The sequence below is a fragment of the Bombus flavifrons genome, chromosome 4 (genome assembly GCF_040668555.2).
Source record: "Bombus flavifrons isolate JBK064 chromosome 4, iyBomFlav1_principal, whole genome shotgun sequence".
NCBI lineage: Eukaryota > Metazoa > Arthropoda > Insecta > Hymenoptera > Apidae > Bombus > Bombus flavifrons.
Window position 1 is genome coordinate 1,915,463 of NC_138445.1, and position 17,248 is coordinate 1,932,710.

General features: G+C 33.3%; 1 long non-coding RNA gene and 1 pseudogene across 2 annotated transcripts; both read left to right on the forward strand.

Moving 5' to 3' along the window:
- The first annotated feature begins 5,418 nt into the window (after positions 1-5,418).
- On the forward strand, positions 5,419-6,646 carry LOC138178850 (translation machinery-associated protein 16 homolog; annotated as a pseudogene).
- Positions 6,647-9,807: 3,161 nt separating this feature from the next.
- LOC138178961 (uncharacterized) lies at positions 9,808-12,129 on the forward strand. Of its 2 annotated transcripts, none has more exons than XR_011172872.1 (5): positions 9,808-9,958; positions 10,149-10,241; positions 11,309-11,359; positions 11,666-11,730; positions 11,998-12,129. It is a non-coding gene; the product is annotated as an uncharacterized LOC138178961 (long non-coding RNA). The 2 variants fall into 2 exon arrangements; XR_011172873.1 differs by having other exon boundaries at positions 11,312-11,359.
- Positions 12,130-17,248: the final 5,119 nt, after the last annotated feature.

Here is a 17,248-nt window from a genome sequence, read left to right on the forward strand (position 1 = left end):
ATTCATATTGGACCTTAGACCTGCCGCGACCACGCTTCTGAAAGTCGCGAATGCTATAGTTATACTTGCAGGATGCCGAGGTATAGATAACTCAGAGACACTCGAGCTCACGGTGCTCCGTAGTATGTGGAAAGTGATAAACTACTAGAGATGTGAAAAGGGAAAAGTCTACTGGTAGGCCCTCGTGAGGCCTTGAAAAAATTGCTCACGAGGTAATCTCGTGCTAGCTAGGGCTAAATGGGTCTTCGAGGTACTTGAACTTGGCATCAGTGGTGTACAGAATCAATTTTTTAAGCGACTGGACCAGTTTAGCCTGCAGTGAAAACGGTTCCATGGTGATGGATTACATATCGTGTACAGGACTCGATTGTGTCATATAATGGATACAACATTTTGCCGAATTTAGAGAAAGGGAGCGCGAGTGAAAGAGAAAGGGTTCCGAGAGTCGACTGGATGAAAAGAAGCACATCGGTTGGACGATGTTAATGCAACAACGGAACTTTTTTATTTTCTATCCTTATTGAATAAAACTTTCACCAATGTAATCCTGGTTTTTTTTTTTGATTAGAACAAGGACCAAACGCGATATAATTTGAAGCATATTAGCTTATTTAGTGATATTAACTTATTTTCTTTCGTCTGTTATAAATACGTGTAAATGTGATTTACACTACATTGTGTTTGGACTCATTTTAGCCAGAAAACTCTCATAAATACGATAGTAAAATTTTAATTTTAAAAAATTCAGAAATAAAAAGATTTTATTATTGTCTCATAGATAATTAGTATTTTTTCATGGATGATTGAATTCGGGTCAGATTACGCTATTTAGCCCTTTGGGGATAACAACCGATCAATTATGGGAAACATAGTGGCGATCAGTTGTAGAGAAAATACTGTATTATCTAATATGTACTAAAATATAGTATAATACATATTGTAGTATCGTGGATGAGGGGCCTGGGGGGGGGGGGTTGTCGTGCGAATTATAAACAAGCGGTTGCTGAGCATGTGCATGATGGGGCTTAAACAAAAGATATGAGGCTAAGACAAAAGACAAAGGGTTGCTAAGGGATATAAACGAATTAACGGTAGTATGAGTTGAGAAGCCAGAGAGTGTGGATTGCGTTGTCGAGATAGTGTTGTTAGCGTTGTTGAGAGAGAGTTGAATCCGTGTTGACAAGAGTTGTTAATTAACTATAATACTTTGTTACGATTAGTTCATGTTAAATAACCATTGTTTTCTGTTTAATCCATTTATTATTAATAAAATAATTTTTATATTTACGATACTACAATATTTAAGATGATAATAATTAATATTATATGACGTTAACAATAAGTCATGAGATAACAGGCATATGTAGGTAAAATTCAGATAATACAACTCAGAATAAAGAAGGCGTTAACTTCAAATATAAGCATCGTATACGCATAATGACCATCAAAAGTCTCTGCCTACACAAAATATCACATAATATTGCTTTATTAAATAACGAAATTAAAAAAAATACAAACTGGCTGCAAATAAAGAATTGTATAGAAGTATTAGATTATTGCATAATAAATATCAGATTTCAAGCTCATGTGCCGCTACATCACCTCCTTTCCAGTGATAACGTTTTTTCTTTGTTGTACATATGGTCGTACGACTTCGCTCGTCGTTTTTCGTGTGCGGTTGCGAGAGCTGCGGATTTGTCGTTTCGATGCGGGGTAAAGCGTCAGCCGCTTGTTGTCAAACCCGTGCAGATGTTGCGCGAAATCTTCAATATTCGGCGGTGGATACCTGTCGGCACGGTGCGAGCGTTCAACGCACGGTCGCCACAGGGTCGTAGGCCTCCGTCCTTCTTCAGCATGATGTGCAGAGGCGATGCCCATGAATTTTTTCAATGGCCGCATCACTCCTTGCTCAGTCATTGTCTCAAATCCCGTCTTCACCTTGCTTGCGTCGATCAGAGGCGAGGCGTCGAGGTTCGCTGAAGACGGAAGGGCCGGGCGTGGTTTTTGATATGATGTAGCACGCTATGTCATATTTTGTCTCTACCGAACGAGTGGACGAGTCGCGTCCGAAAATTCGACGAGATGTCGGTGATACGTCGACTCGATAGAGCCACAGTCATATCCGTATATCGTGTTGTCGATAGGTTGCTGGTCTTGTCGCTGTGGCGTCGATTTCGAGAGTCTACCAGTAACCCATAGTGGCTCAAGAAGTCCACGCCGATGATAGGCGTGGTAACGTCCGCCACCGTGAAACGTCGTTTCGTGTTCGTCGTAGTGGTAGGTTTCGTTTCCACACTCTCATAGAGTCCGAGTCTGCCAGTCTCCTTATCAGCTACTTTTTAAGGTGTTCATACCGCCCTGTCTCCGGCAGGTCGAACAATATGTCCCGGACTAGCTGCACATGCTGCGTTATAATATTTGTGACGGCTGTTACGTCCCGCGATCCGCACGATCCGTAGCACGAAAATAAAATTGATAATTTCTTGCAAATCAAGGTAATTTAAAACGTTTATTTGAAACCGTGTTTAGAGTATTTGAAGTGAAAGGCAGTTAAAGCCGCTAAAAGCTATATCTTGCGAGAACTTACCTAACTACGTCTTTATATTTACCTAATTATGTTTTTATAACGATATTAAGACAACTTAAATTGTAAACAAAGTCGGCAGTTGAACAAACGTTGGGGATCTTCCCAAACATTTTTAAAAGAAAGACCCCGACGTTTTTTCATCTCCGACAGATATAAATAAGTGTAGCAACTCAGAGAAGTCAGTAATAATAATTATTACCGTTCGTCTATCGAATATTATTAATTAATTACAGCTCGTCAACTGAATAATTACCATTGTCTATCGAAGAGTTAGTTATCATTTTGTCAACCGAAGAATCATCATCTTGTCAACCGAAGAATCATCATTTTGTCAACCGAAGAATTATCATTTTGTCAACCGAAGAATTTTATATCCGTCAGTCTGTCAGTCAATTGTCAATATCGAAATCGAGTAAGATTTGAATAAATCATTACATATTGTAAATTCACTTTTGAACAACTTTAATCCTCTCCCGTGCCAGTATTCCCGCACATAGCAGATTAGCCGAAAGTGGAACTTATTGCCAGTTACATTAAGGGGGTATTCTGGTCTAGAAATTTGAAAAAAATCGAAAATTTTTTTTTTTTCATATTTCCAAAGTTTAGACATTCAAGAATATGCCCTTAAAAGGATTTTTCAAAATTTCAATTATTTTATTAGTTACAGCCATTTTTGTGACGCGGCATCTGCACCGGTCCGACCGGAACAAATGGACAGTAGACGGCAGACGTTGTCCGAGTAAACTTGTCTCAAAACTTTAAACGCGTTTTTCTCGAAACTATTTTTTTCGAATTGGCGTACACGATAACTCAAGTTCTAATGAACCGATTTATTTTAAATTTGGTCTGAATATTTCTTATATATTCCTCTATCGTCCGGACCACGCTCAACTCAAAATCTTTAATATTACTATTTTTTAAACGTTCGAAATTGTCAAAAAAACGTGCAAAATAAGAAATTTTTTTTCAAACGGCCGCCATTTTGTGAAAAAATGTTGTATTGACTTTTCCAAGGTTCAGACGATAGCGGCATCCATACTAATTAAGAATCCGTTCGCATTTTTTATTTCGGATGACCAGAGGGGTTGATATCATGCACGCCACGACACCCCATTTTTTTGGCAGCACCCACTTTGCCAGCTCATAACTTTTTAAATATTGAGTTTTTTTTCAGTGAATTTTTTACGTAATCTCGAAATATCAATAAACAAATGCTAAAAAGAAGGATAGCAAAAATATTTTTTGTTTCGCTTGTACAGAGCTTCAAAAATCGCCCGAAATTCATGCCTCTAGATCAGAATACCCCCTTAAACGTCAGTTAATTCTACCTTCTCGACGGCAATTAAATAGAACGTAACAACGGCAGCGTGGAATTTCGTCTTGTCGCTAGTAATCCAGGCAGCTTCGAATTGTGACTCTAGCATCAAGAACCATAGCGCGACGTCGTGAGGCTAGAACGGTGCTACGCGGAGCGGTGTGTTCAACGCATCTACTCGATCTTGCTCGATCGACACACGGTCGGCTCCGCTTTTACTCGTCATACTGATTGTAACACGTTCACTTTGAAATTACTTTTCGCACGTCAGTGTCACCACTTGTGGAGGATGGTTGGTTGAGTTCTTATTTAAATGACAAGATATCTTAGTATTGAAAACCGTCAAATATATTTTAAAATAACAGATACAAACAATGTTCGCTAAGATGCTCGGTACAAACTGATTCGCTAAAGACTGTGTATAGATCGCTAATAAGATCGCTCTAGACTGAGTCTGATAAACTGATATTGATTTGCACGACTGACTGACTTCTGGAGAACATGGTCGTCTATTTATACTAGTCGAGGGAGTACCGGAAAATTCAAATTCATCTTCGCTTGACGGTTACACGTAGCGGCGACATTGTTTTGTCCGGAGTTTATTTATTACTACATTATGTATGTCCTAACGATGTTGATACTCCGAGGCAAAACAACATGATTTGAATTGTCCTCTATCTCATGTGCCGCTACAAAGTTTTTATTGCGCGAAGCTTTTAAATTTTTCAGTTAGAAGATTCATTCCAATTAATAACTAAACATTTATTCTAGAAATCGTGCAAATAATTGATTGACATAAATATTTGAATATAAGTTGAAAATTCGTAATTGCTTAAATACATATATTAGTTGTGTAGTGTATAGTTTCCTTTCCATTCTATTTTCCAATGTGCGTGTATATTTCCTAATTTCAAAAAGTCCTTGAATAATAATTTGATGCTTTGTATTCTAATATTTTATAGATATTTCTTATCACATCGTCTAACACTTTTACCAAGAAAGCAACAGTTAGTAATTGTAAATTCTATCATTATGAATTACGCTATTCCATAAATAATACCATGTCGACATATGCATGTAACCTTGAAAATCCTAACATATAAATATTTTATCGTATTCATTAATGAATAATATACTAACTACTTTTTTCTGAAACTATGTTTTCAAAGACTATTAACATTTTAATGTCTTATAGCATTTTACAGTGATTGAAATAAATAAAAGTCTATCGGTACTAACAATAAATAATTTTTAATTTAACTAGTTTAACTAAGTTCAAACTGTGATACCGAAGAAGATGATGCGGAGCATGCATTATTCCACTGGATATACGAGAGAACAGAATTGGAGAATTACGTTGGCACACCACTGTCAACCGAGAATTTAATCGAGGTGGTGACTAGGAAGGAGGAGAATTGTACGAGGTTCCAGGGATTATGCAGGAAAATCATGCAAGCCAGACAAGTACAGGAAAGGAACGTTGAGAGGAGAAGACCTGCGTGAAAAGAGGGATTCGCCTGCGCACGATTATACATTGAGTAAAGGCATAGCCTGAATTGGAGTTTTGAAGGTTAGGATAATCGAAATTGTCATTACCACCTAATAACAAAATTCGCAATCACTTAGTTGCCAACCCAATAAGTCATAGCTATGGTAATATTTTTACTAATTTATACTAATTTTTAATAATTTATACGTATACAAAATAGATTATTTTAGAAAGACTATTTGAATGTGTTGTTGTCTTTTATAGACCACTGCAATGAGAAAAGAGTTCCTGAAGCCAAAGAAAATGATGTATCCAAATAGCAGAAAGTCTATCGCTATTAAGAAAAAAGCCAAAAAGTAAATAGAATTACTATTAAATTATGTGATTTTGTTATGTACATTTCATTTATTTTATATGATTATATAATACTTTTGTGTACTAAAGAAGGAAATGGACAATGTGTTATGTTTTAGAATATTAAATAGACAGAAAGCAAAAATGTCCCAAAACAAAATTTGATAAAAAAATTGATAAAACAGAATTCAATAGGAGAGAAAATATCGTGGATCAGAAACAGTATGATTCCAGGTGTGTGTCCCTATACTCCAGAGTTAACTGGAAGTTTGTTAGAAACTGAGGTAAAACAAAGATGTATGTACATGATGATACAGAGATTGTACATTAGTTATTAAGTTAAGTTATTAGTTATTAGTTATTAGAGATTGTGATTAGTTATAGTTCTATGTTTGATCCAAAGGTACGTAGCAGGAAATGATGAAGAAATGGAACAAATTACTATTAAAAGATCTATAGGTAGCAACAGGAGTAGACAGCATGCCAGCAGGGAACATATAATTAGAATAACCAAGTAGAGAGAACTAGGAGAATATCATACATGTGGAATAGGTAAAGAATTACTGCCAAATTTATTTTCAATATATGCTGATATAAAAACCCTCCTTTATTTTTCAGAAATTCCTGATATTTTAAATGCAACTCAGTGTGAAATGTTAATGAATTGGAATAATGAATTACAGTGTGTGAATAATTTTAAATTTATAAAGTTTGGTGAGAAAGATTTAAACAAAGTATTAGAGCTAAGAAAAAGAATGAAAATAAGCCATGTTAGACTATCCAAATTTCTATTAGTTATGCCTGTAAACAAGAAGAATTTATTAAGTAAGTCAATTGATTCAGATGAAAATAATCAATCGACAGAATGTGTAATGGAAATAGAATAAATTCTGTAGATATACGTCTTTTTTACTTTCACCTCTATTTAAAAAGAAGAAAACAGAAGAAAAGCAAACAGTTTCGTCCTTTTTTGTTTGCGAAATGCTAGAGACCGTATTTCGTCTTGTTCTTATCTTCCACGAGAAAGAGTCACGTCACAAGATACAAGAGTACGATAGAAGAGAAAAGAAAATGTTTAATTGTGAAATATTCAACAAAACTGAAACATGTAGATGAATCACGTGCACGTCATGAATATTCTGCAACGTTTCTTCGCCTTTTCTTCATTTTTTTCGCTAGTTGTTCCATTATTTAAGAACGAAGATATAGTAATTATTCTCAAAATTATACATTTCAAAATGGTAAGAAAATCAATAGTACAATGATAAATATACGATTTTAAAAGCTTTTTAAATTTCTTACATACTTAGAATTAATCAAATAGCTTAGTATATAAAAGAGTGTACTTATGCCGCATGTTATTAATGCAGCTGCGTTCGTTGCAACAATTGCAATTCCAAGGAATTTCTCTTGAAGATCGCGGTGAAGAATTTGCTTTGTTAAATTATTACTAGTATACTTCGTCAACTTGTGGCATATCGATACTTGTCAACCATCACTTAATAGCTTTTCGCTAATAAAAACAATTCGTAACTATTTAATAATAAGCAGTATATTCTTAGTTATTTAGAAATTAATGATGTTTAAAAATACGAATATGTTTAAAAATTATAACGCAAATATATATATTTCATTTCATGTTTTGCTAATATATCTCTAATTTAGATTAAATATCTGAAGTTTGGAAGAAACTTTTAAAGCTTTCAATACATCGCATATGTTTCAAATTTAATGCATAGTTCTTAGGTTAGATTACCTTCGCCTTCTAATGATTACTCTTAGTATATGGATTTAATGCATTATACAATAACCTCTCTTTGTTAGAAAATTTTGTAAATTATCTATGTGATCATAATCTTATTTCATGGTGGATATAATACATTTGATGGACTATATTTTAATTTTATTTTATATCACTATTAATAGAATAGTAAGTAGAAAGATTACGTATATGCACTGCTACATAGTACGAATAAGTATACAATTTTTTATATTTCGCTTGTAACAGCAGTTTGTAATTCTGTAATTATTTGTCTTCACATAGTACTTAAAATTCTCATTTTAAAATCATAATGAACAATATGTTCATTCTGAAAATATTTGTTAAAATACTAGATTTTCTTAAAGAAATCATGTTTGTTGATGTACGCATATATACGTGTTCACCTTAGTGTTCAAATTCTTATAGTAATCTGGTTTGAAAATGTTCAGTTCATCAGTTCGTAAAATGTAAGAAAATTTTTACGGCATTTGGTATTTCAATTTCTCGCGCGCATTGCATAGAAACGAAGCCTCGCCGCCTTAGCCAATCAAGAATCGGCTAGGCTCACTTTTAGCGGGATACCACCATTCTACTGTCGAAGAGCGAGACTTTTTCTGTTTTCATCCATTGGTAGACTATTTGATCGTTTTTATTTCCGGTAGCTTGTGTCATAAACTTTTGAAACATAAGTTCGATATAAGTTTATTATAATCTTTGGTTTTGTTTTGTACAGTTCATTGATTAATTGCAGAAATGAATAATAGAATAATTAGCATTCTATTCCATGCTTTTTCATACAGTAATGTTTAGTAACGTTTGATTTATGATATACACATTTATGATATGACAATCATATATATATATATATGTCGGAGATGAAAGGACATCGGAGCCTTCCCTTTGGAACTTCGGGAAAATCCCTTAACACCGTAATCTAGATTCTATTATAGGCGTAATTAAACAATTGTCGTCATTCGATCCGATTGTATTTGTTCGAGATTTGTGATAATGAGCTTGGGCTCGAGGCGACAACCAGTCGCCGAACGTAGCCGCGGTCACGGGATGGACGCTTTGTCTAACAAAGGTATGGAGTAATTCTATAGCTCTCCTTAAAAGAAATATTTGTGACGGCACGCGACAGTAAACATTCCAACGGTTTCTGTCCCGTAGCTCGCCATATGCAGACCCTATTCTTCGAGTAAGATGATTGCCAGATGTCGATGCGTCTTCGCAGTACATGTTCTGTACTGCAAAATAGTGTTTTAAACAATTCGATAAAATAATTAATACATTCTCAATTGAAATTATAATAAAAATTGAAATATCTTATATATTATATGAATTGTAAATTCTCGACGAGAATATCGCAGCGTCACTAAATCTTTGTCAACAACTTTTTGTTTTCGCGAGAGCTCTACAATACCAGACACGTGAAAACACGTTTCGATTCATAAACAATCACGGCTCTTTCACACTGTTATCGCTCTATCCTCGGATATGTTTACGTATAGAATTTTGGTCTATCACAAGCGTTTTCGAATATTTAAAAAAAAAATGTCGTTTATAAGTAAGAAACGAACATCCGCAGTAGGATTCTTTCAGATAGATTGTATTACATTTAAAATCTTTATAAATACTTGTCAATATCAGGAAATATGTTACAAAGCACAAATAATATTTCAAATATATTCTATTTTCGTAATATAATATTTTTTTATTGACGAATAATTTAATTATAAACAGCAGTATTTTCTGGAAAAACACTTACTTCCCCCATGCTTCTCTGTTAATGTAGTTTTACTTTCGGAAATTTTTTGTGACCGCATGCAATGCAGTCTTAGAGTCAGTGTTTGCTATGTAACGTTTTTATAATTTAATATTTTATAATCAGATTTACTTTTACGTTTCCAGAGGCGTGCTTTGATAATAGAATCGCCTAAGGGCATTGCCAGTAATATCTTATAATATTCTATTACACGTTATGTTTGAAAAAATTATATCTTTCCAACTTTCTATCTATTACTCAATTTTGTTTAATCAAGTGACAACGTATAAGCGCAGATATCTTCGTTTCAGATTCATTTTTATTCGTCAAAATGATATTAAATCATTTGTGTTTACTCTCCATACCTTTTACGTTCATCTCACTGTATTGTTTTTTGTTTTGAAACATAATATGTCTATTACTGAAAACATATCCTTGAGTGTAACTGTTCCAGGAATTTGACGAATTCTACTCGTGTATACACGGATTGCCGACTACTCTAGCCCCCTACTCCTTCCCAACCCAAACTCGTTGGGTAAATCGCGGTGCGGGCTGTCAGTTTAGCGTGGACAATCAGAGGAATTAGACGTATATCCATCCGTGTCATTTCGCGACAGGTGGCTTTGGCACTTTGGTAGACATTTTTCTACCGTTCAAACTCACACTGTTGTTACTTTCATTTAACTGTACGTTTTTTTAAATACTTTGTTGTAATCTATTATTTAATTGCCTCTGTTTCTCCGACTGTCTTTTTGGTTGCCGGTAGCTCGTACAATGAGTTTTCGAAACACAATTTGACCACGATCATTGTTTCATTTTCAAATAATTTATTCTTTTTATACATTTGTTTTAATATTTCGCTCTTCTTGTGTGCAGATTACTATTATTTGATTCTGAGGGAAGCTTTGATGTATTAGAGGGATGCCGTGAAATTCGAAACGACGGGATGAAAGTCAAAAGGACGCCATGGTGATTAACGATAAATTTGATAACTTTTCGTCGAAATGTGGTAATATTTATGCACTATTAGATTAACTCCATTTCTTATAAATATTTCGTGATATTAACGTAATTAATATCTAATATAACAAATTCTGAATTCACGGTTTATTAAGAACACCAAGATGAAAAATTCAAAATAAAAGAAATTATTTTTTTCTTCCGAATGTATTAAATTATATTTCTGAAGAAATTAAATAGATTGTTTAACATAAATTTAACATAGATTCTCTCGATTCTGTTTCATTTGAGTAAAAAATTCAAATAACTTTTTCATTTTGCTTCATTATTCGTAAATTGTCTGTAATACAATATTGACTATTAATTTCATCTTTCTCAATAATTTTTATTACATTCAAGAAAGTACGTTACCACAGACAAGTTTGAGCAGTTTCTGCACATCGCGTTTTTTTCGTATTGCGCAGCTTTGTTTACCGGTCAGAAAAAGTGCGCCATGTTGCATTAGAACGACGTCACGTAATGCATAAAATATTTGAAGTTATAATGGCGGACATTCAATTTGGCGGATAACTTTTACAAATCAATCTTATTATGAAATATTCATATATATATTTGTCAATAATAAAAAGTACTTTGAAAATATTTTAAATATACTAACGATATATTTTCTTTCGCATTCTTGGTATAATATTTATATGTATATTTTCGTGCTCTTGATATGATATATGATTCTACCTATGGTAAATAAATAATAATTAATTCGTAGTTCTAAGAAAACAGTATTTTCGTAAACAAACACTCGACAGAAAAAAGACAGAAATTTCCTTTTCCTATCCCCTACCTCTAATAAAGTTTTTCTTTCAGAATATTTTTGTGTCCGCGTAATGCGGTCGGTAGAATCAGTGTTTGCTGCGTTAAATCACATTTAATATTGATTAGAGCATAATAACATTCATTAAATGCAATTATAATAATCAGATGCGAAATTAGAGTCAGTGTGTTCGCCGATTGTCAGTTGACATAACGGACGCGTTAGTCTATTATTCTTTTTTTTTGTTAAATATTCGTTTTGGTAGTAGAGTCGCAGGTCTCGCAAGAGTATAAAGCCTTTCCTGGAACACAAGAATGTAAGTATTGTCGTACATTGTATTTTAATTTATTTATCGAACTAAAATCTTAAAATTTTGCTTCTGAAATACATAATAAAAATGTTTGATATCGTTCAGAAATCGATAGAGTCTCAATTTCTAAGTCATTATTATGTTAAAGTTCCACTTTTTATGTGGTAATTAAACTTTATTAGAATTTCAATTATTCTTATTATTAAAATGTCAAGTTTGAATAGAGTTTTATTTTTCATTGTTTTAAGTTTTCTAACAATCACAAGTACATTTCCAAGAACAGATTATAATATTTAATATGTTTTGTTACAGATTTTTCATAACTTCCATTTTTTTCTTCTTTGGGAAGGATGTAGCGATGTTTTAAATTTAAGCATGTAAGGATCTTCACACTTTGTATTTTATTAACTGTATTCCTTGTATTTCGCTGTAATTGTTATTAATTAAAAACTAATATCTGGTTTTAAATTTTTATATTAGAATTTCAATTTCAATTCTAATTAGAGTTTATTATAATTTTAATTTCTTTTTCTTTTTAATTTCGTTTTAAGTCCTCATAGAGTTTCATATTTTATTATGTTAAATTTTTTGATCAACCATCACATGTCTCAAAACAAATTATAATGATTCATATTTTGTTAAAGGTATGTCACTTCTTCCCCTTCTTCCTGTTCTCTGGAAAGGACCTAGTAGTATTTCAAAAGTCAAAAGTCAAAGATGTAAGTAACTATGTATTTTTTATCTTATTTAAGTCGATTCCTTATATTTCATTTAATAATTAAATTAAATAATAATTAAATAATTTAAAAAATTAAATTTGATTGAAAATTTGACAACTTGTAAATTTTTCATTCTTAAATTTAATATTATTATTAAAGATTTTTATATAATAGAAATTAGTCTTTTATTATTTCAATCTTTTAAAGTAATTAACACCGTCATTACGAGTAAATTAAAATATTCTATGCTTTGTTACAGTTTTCTTGTATCGATTTCGACGATTCCAATTTGATGACGACTTGATGACGAATCCCTTGGATCAGAACAATATCGAGGACAACATTCTGTACATCTAATCGTGAGTCGCATGCGTTTTTGTTCCCCCGGTCACTCAATCATGTCGAAGGATGAAAGGTCCGAATCGACACGGGTGATTGGTTGTATACGTAGAATTTTTGACGAGCATAGTGACTGCGGCTATTTATTATACCCGTGAGTAGTAAAATTTTTGTCTATATTTTATTTATTAGTTCAGGATAGGTTTTCTTGCACACCGCGTTTTTAAATGTTAATGATAATATATATAATATATATAAATATTGTGATATTTACATATTACAATATAAAGTATCTTGTGTAAGTAATATAATGTTGATAATAATATAATTATATATTGTACTATTAGATATAACTAGTATATATATGCATATGGTTCAAAATTACACAATATATTAATTATAATTATTTATAAAATCAAATTATATTCAATATTACTATATATTTATAAAGACCAAGTATCCATGTGAGCATATATATGAGTATTGAAATAAACGACGAAATGACTTCGTTTAAGTATTTTGTAGTGAAGAAGTCTGATACCTTCAGATTTCGTTAATATGAAAATTCAATTATGATTACGATGGTATGGAGCAGTTTTATCATTTGAGTATACACGGTATTCTTAATAGTATAATTTCAGTAAAATTTGGGATATGGGATATGAAAGTATATGTGAAAGTCTAATTTTGTCTGTCCGTTCTGATAAATATTATCAAATTTCACGTGCAAGAAAACACTTCGCGACAGACTGGTTTCAGAATCAAAACTTTTCTTTGTGTTTTCAAAGATGTGTTTTGATAAAGATATTGTCCGAGGATATTTCGAGTAATAGAGTTCATTTAGAGTCCATTATTGTTCATTGATATAAATATTACTTGCATTGAATCTTAGTTCATGTTTAATAAATATGTATATTCTTCATTAATTATCTTCATTTTAATGGTTTAATTGTTCATTAAAGTAATAAAGTAAAATAAAGTATAGAATTGTTAAAATTTGAAATGAAATTAGATTGCAAAATTAAAGAATATTAGCCCGTTATATTGCCCAGCTTAACAATTTTTTCAACGACTGACGTTGCGTTAGCGTATCGTGCACGACATATTTTCCACTATGTGTGTATGTGGTTAGGCTGTGGAATTGTGTCGCTTTTGCTATTTATTATAATCTTGAAATAGATATGGATTCGGAAATATAAATCCAATTACCATTGAAAATAACAGTGTTAATAAATGGGGTTAATAAGTAGTTTATAAATAGTAATATTACTAATCTCAGTATTAAACTACAATGATAATTACATTGATTAAAATACGACGATCTATTCTAGTCAAATTATTTCTTTACATGATATACATATACGTGATTATATACGATTATGAGTATTTCATTACAATTGAAATTTAAATATATTTGGATAATTAAAGTTGAAATATGCGGAATATTTTTACGCAATGGTCGCTAGCAATCGTCAGTCGATTTCAGGAAAATGGTACGTACTTTAGAGTGTGAAAGTTGTATGTCAAACTCGGGTGCTGGAGGCGTTCCGGGACGTCTCTTTAGTGTAGGCTTTTGCGTTCGGGTTATGTGTGAGAATATTTTCTGGTATGAGTGTTAACTATAAGTACGTAGGGTCGGGTAGGTTGGCACAGTCTCTCGTCGGGTAGGCGCATTTTCGCCTGTCCAACCTGTTTCAAGATATTTGATTTGAAAAATTGACGGTGAAGCAGGCATCACGAATGGAGCATACCATTTGTCTTGAGCTTCGCCTATCGGTTTTTCGAATATCGCGGTCGTGGTCGCAAGTACGGAGTGGGTTCCGAAACGAACGTTTATTGCTCGAGCACGCACATGCGAACGGACAGCGGTCGCTATGATCGTTGGTCGTCCATGTGCTCTGAGAATAGCATTCGCGATTTATCTTTTTATTTTACCTTTATAAGTTATTTTTTGGTTTGCGATTAGAAAGTCTGGAGCTTAAATTTAGGTTTCAGCGGGCATCGCGCTCGAAGAAAGAAGAGACTATGAGCCGAAGAGGCCCGGCAAACTGCCATTCAAGAGAGCAAACTACTAATGGTTCTCCATCCTCTGGATCATCCAGAGCATGGAAAGTCTTGTTACTACTTTGTCACTATGCTCGCTTTACAGTTTGTAGCTTCTTTTTCAGCCGACGCATATTGCTTCATCATAATACGGGGCAAATTGCGGTTTTCGCATTAGAATTAGAATTAGAGTTGAAGGAATTAGTAGTTGAGGAATTAGAGTTGCGAGGTACAAATCCTTTCGCGTATTGCATTGAAATAGAATTGCATTTACTTTAGTGTTACGAACTCCCAGATAGAAAATTAGTTTTTATACCTCAGTTAACCCTATAGTTTTGCGAACTAGTGTTTCGTTATTTTCCCATCGCGATTGTTCTTATTACTTGGTAGCGTTGCGTTAATTAATGATCGCGTTTAGAAGTAGTGTTGCGCACAAGAAATGCCCCAAATTCTTCCACTAAAGTTGTGGAAGTGTGTTCCTGCACCTTGATCGCAGATGTGATCGTTTGTCACGTAAAATAAAAAGAAATTTAAGAAAAAAAAGAAACTTTATTTTTTCTGGTTTACAATACACTTCCGAGCTTTAGTCATGACTGTTCGAGACTGACTTGGATGATTTTAGGGGGAGTATTTAAATTCTTTTATTTGTGGGAGTGGGAAAAGGCTTCAATCGTATTTATCATATACTTCTGAGAACGGATAGAGTGACCGGATGTTATCCCGATGGTCACTCATGCTAAGGTGCTTGGATTTTCGCTATCTTATCGTTTTGTTTAGTCGGATTTCATCTGTGACACGTCTGTCACGTAAAATTACACAAAAGAACAACAAAAAAGAATAAAAAAAAGAAACTTTATTTTTCTTCTAGCACTTGGTTTTACAATCTACCTCCGAGCTCTAAGCGTGACCTTTTTAAGACTGAAGCTCTTATGATTCTTTGACCCTCGATCGGATCCGACCACTTTCCTCTGTCATCCCTCAACACCCCCACCATCCATGCATTTGCTAGGCGTCCGCGGCCGTTGCCACGTGCTCTTTCTTCTAGAACCTTCGGTGGAAGGACCGTTGGGATGTTGATGGTTCATTAGGCACTTCAGCGATATACATTGTCGCCGAGTGCCGCCACATCTTTATCTCCGATTTTAAAGTGAGCCGGTCGTGACACGTCCATCGCCAACCATTGCACTGGATCTCTTTAACATTAGTGTTGCGTATATTCAAACACGAATGAATAGATTAATATTTATTAATGTTGCGTAAATAATTCTAATTCATCAAACTATTGTGTTTGCTTCCGGGCATTTTATCTTTTTTTTTATGATAAAATAGTGTTGCAAATATGACAAAACACACATCGCGATTTTCTTTGCGAGTTCTCTATTTTATAACTGAATTTGGTAAATAAAATTAGTGTTGCGAAATGCAAAGATATCTCACTCACGGTTTATTATCCAGGTTTATGTCGAGTAAATGGCCTTTCTGGCAATCGGACTGATTTCTTTTTCAACTCCCTTAAAGTACCAGAGCGTCTGTTACAGAAAGTATTGCTAAATGATATATTTATTTGTTATTGTTAGTAGCGTGAAACAAATTAATGAATGATTTTATTAAATAGTTTTTGGTGTATCGTATTTCAAGAAAAATAAAAACAAACTTTTAATGAAATATTTCAAATATATGTACTATTACGCCACGAGGCTTACCATAGGCCGTGTTCCTAACTGTCGCTCGTGGTACTATAGTGTCGCAGACGGATCGTCTTATAGGACCGACGAAATATATACAATGTAGCGACAAGCGCATAGTTGTCATCAAGCAGCGAGTTCTAGAAACGTCGATTCGCCTTCGGTCTGTTGTTATTTCACCTACACGAAGAAGATGGCATACGTGATTATAGGCGCGAACGGCGGCGTGACCCGAGCGTGGTGGGGGTCTTCTCCGAGAGAAGACAAAGAAAAAGATCGAAGGGCAATCAATATCATTTTGATAGAGGTTCTGACGAATAAAATTAAAGTCGCTTAGTCTAACAAATACATCGATAAATATTATAAAGTCGGATCGAATTATTGTAACAAACTAATTGTATTCATCCTTAAATCATTTGTGACGTGCCCATTTTAATATTAAATATTGTTAAATATACAAGTTCATATTAACCCTGTTAATTCAGTGTTAAACTCATTTGAACCACCTCTGTTATCTTAATCGAAACAGAGGAACGACTAATTCACGGCGTCGATTATTAGAATCGTAGCGAGAATTTACGCCTCTCGCTGACGCATTTTTCTCGCGATCGCGTCTCTCCGCGAACGTTCGTAACATGTACATATGTGTAATTTGAAACTTTTCTAGGGAATCCAAACATGTGAAATAATCTAATTGATAACATTCTGTATAATATTAACTTTAAAATTAATGTTTTTAAAACATTTTAAACCAGTGATTGTCCGTTACTTGAATTGATTCTTCTTTAATAGTACTTTTGATTGTATTGTATACAATTTTTTTAACATTCAAGTAATTTTATAAATGTTCGAATTTGCTATACATATATCAAAATTCATTTACGATATAGTTCATTTTCTATAAAATCTTAGTAGATGCACTTGGATTTATCATTTTATTGATAATAAAATTTATATTTTTATTTCTCATTAAGATCGTTGGTACTTAAAAGAAAAGAAGTTACGCATATGATTTTAGTCACATCCTTCATCTTAGTATTCGTAACAAATTTTCTATATTTGATACAAATTTAAATCCAAATTTGGGTTTCAAAATTCAAATTCAAAAT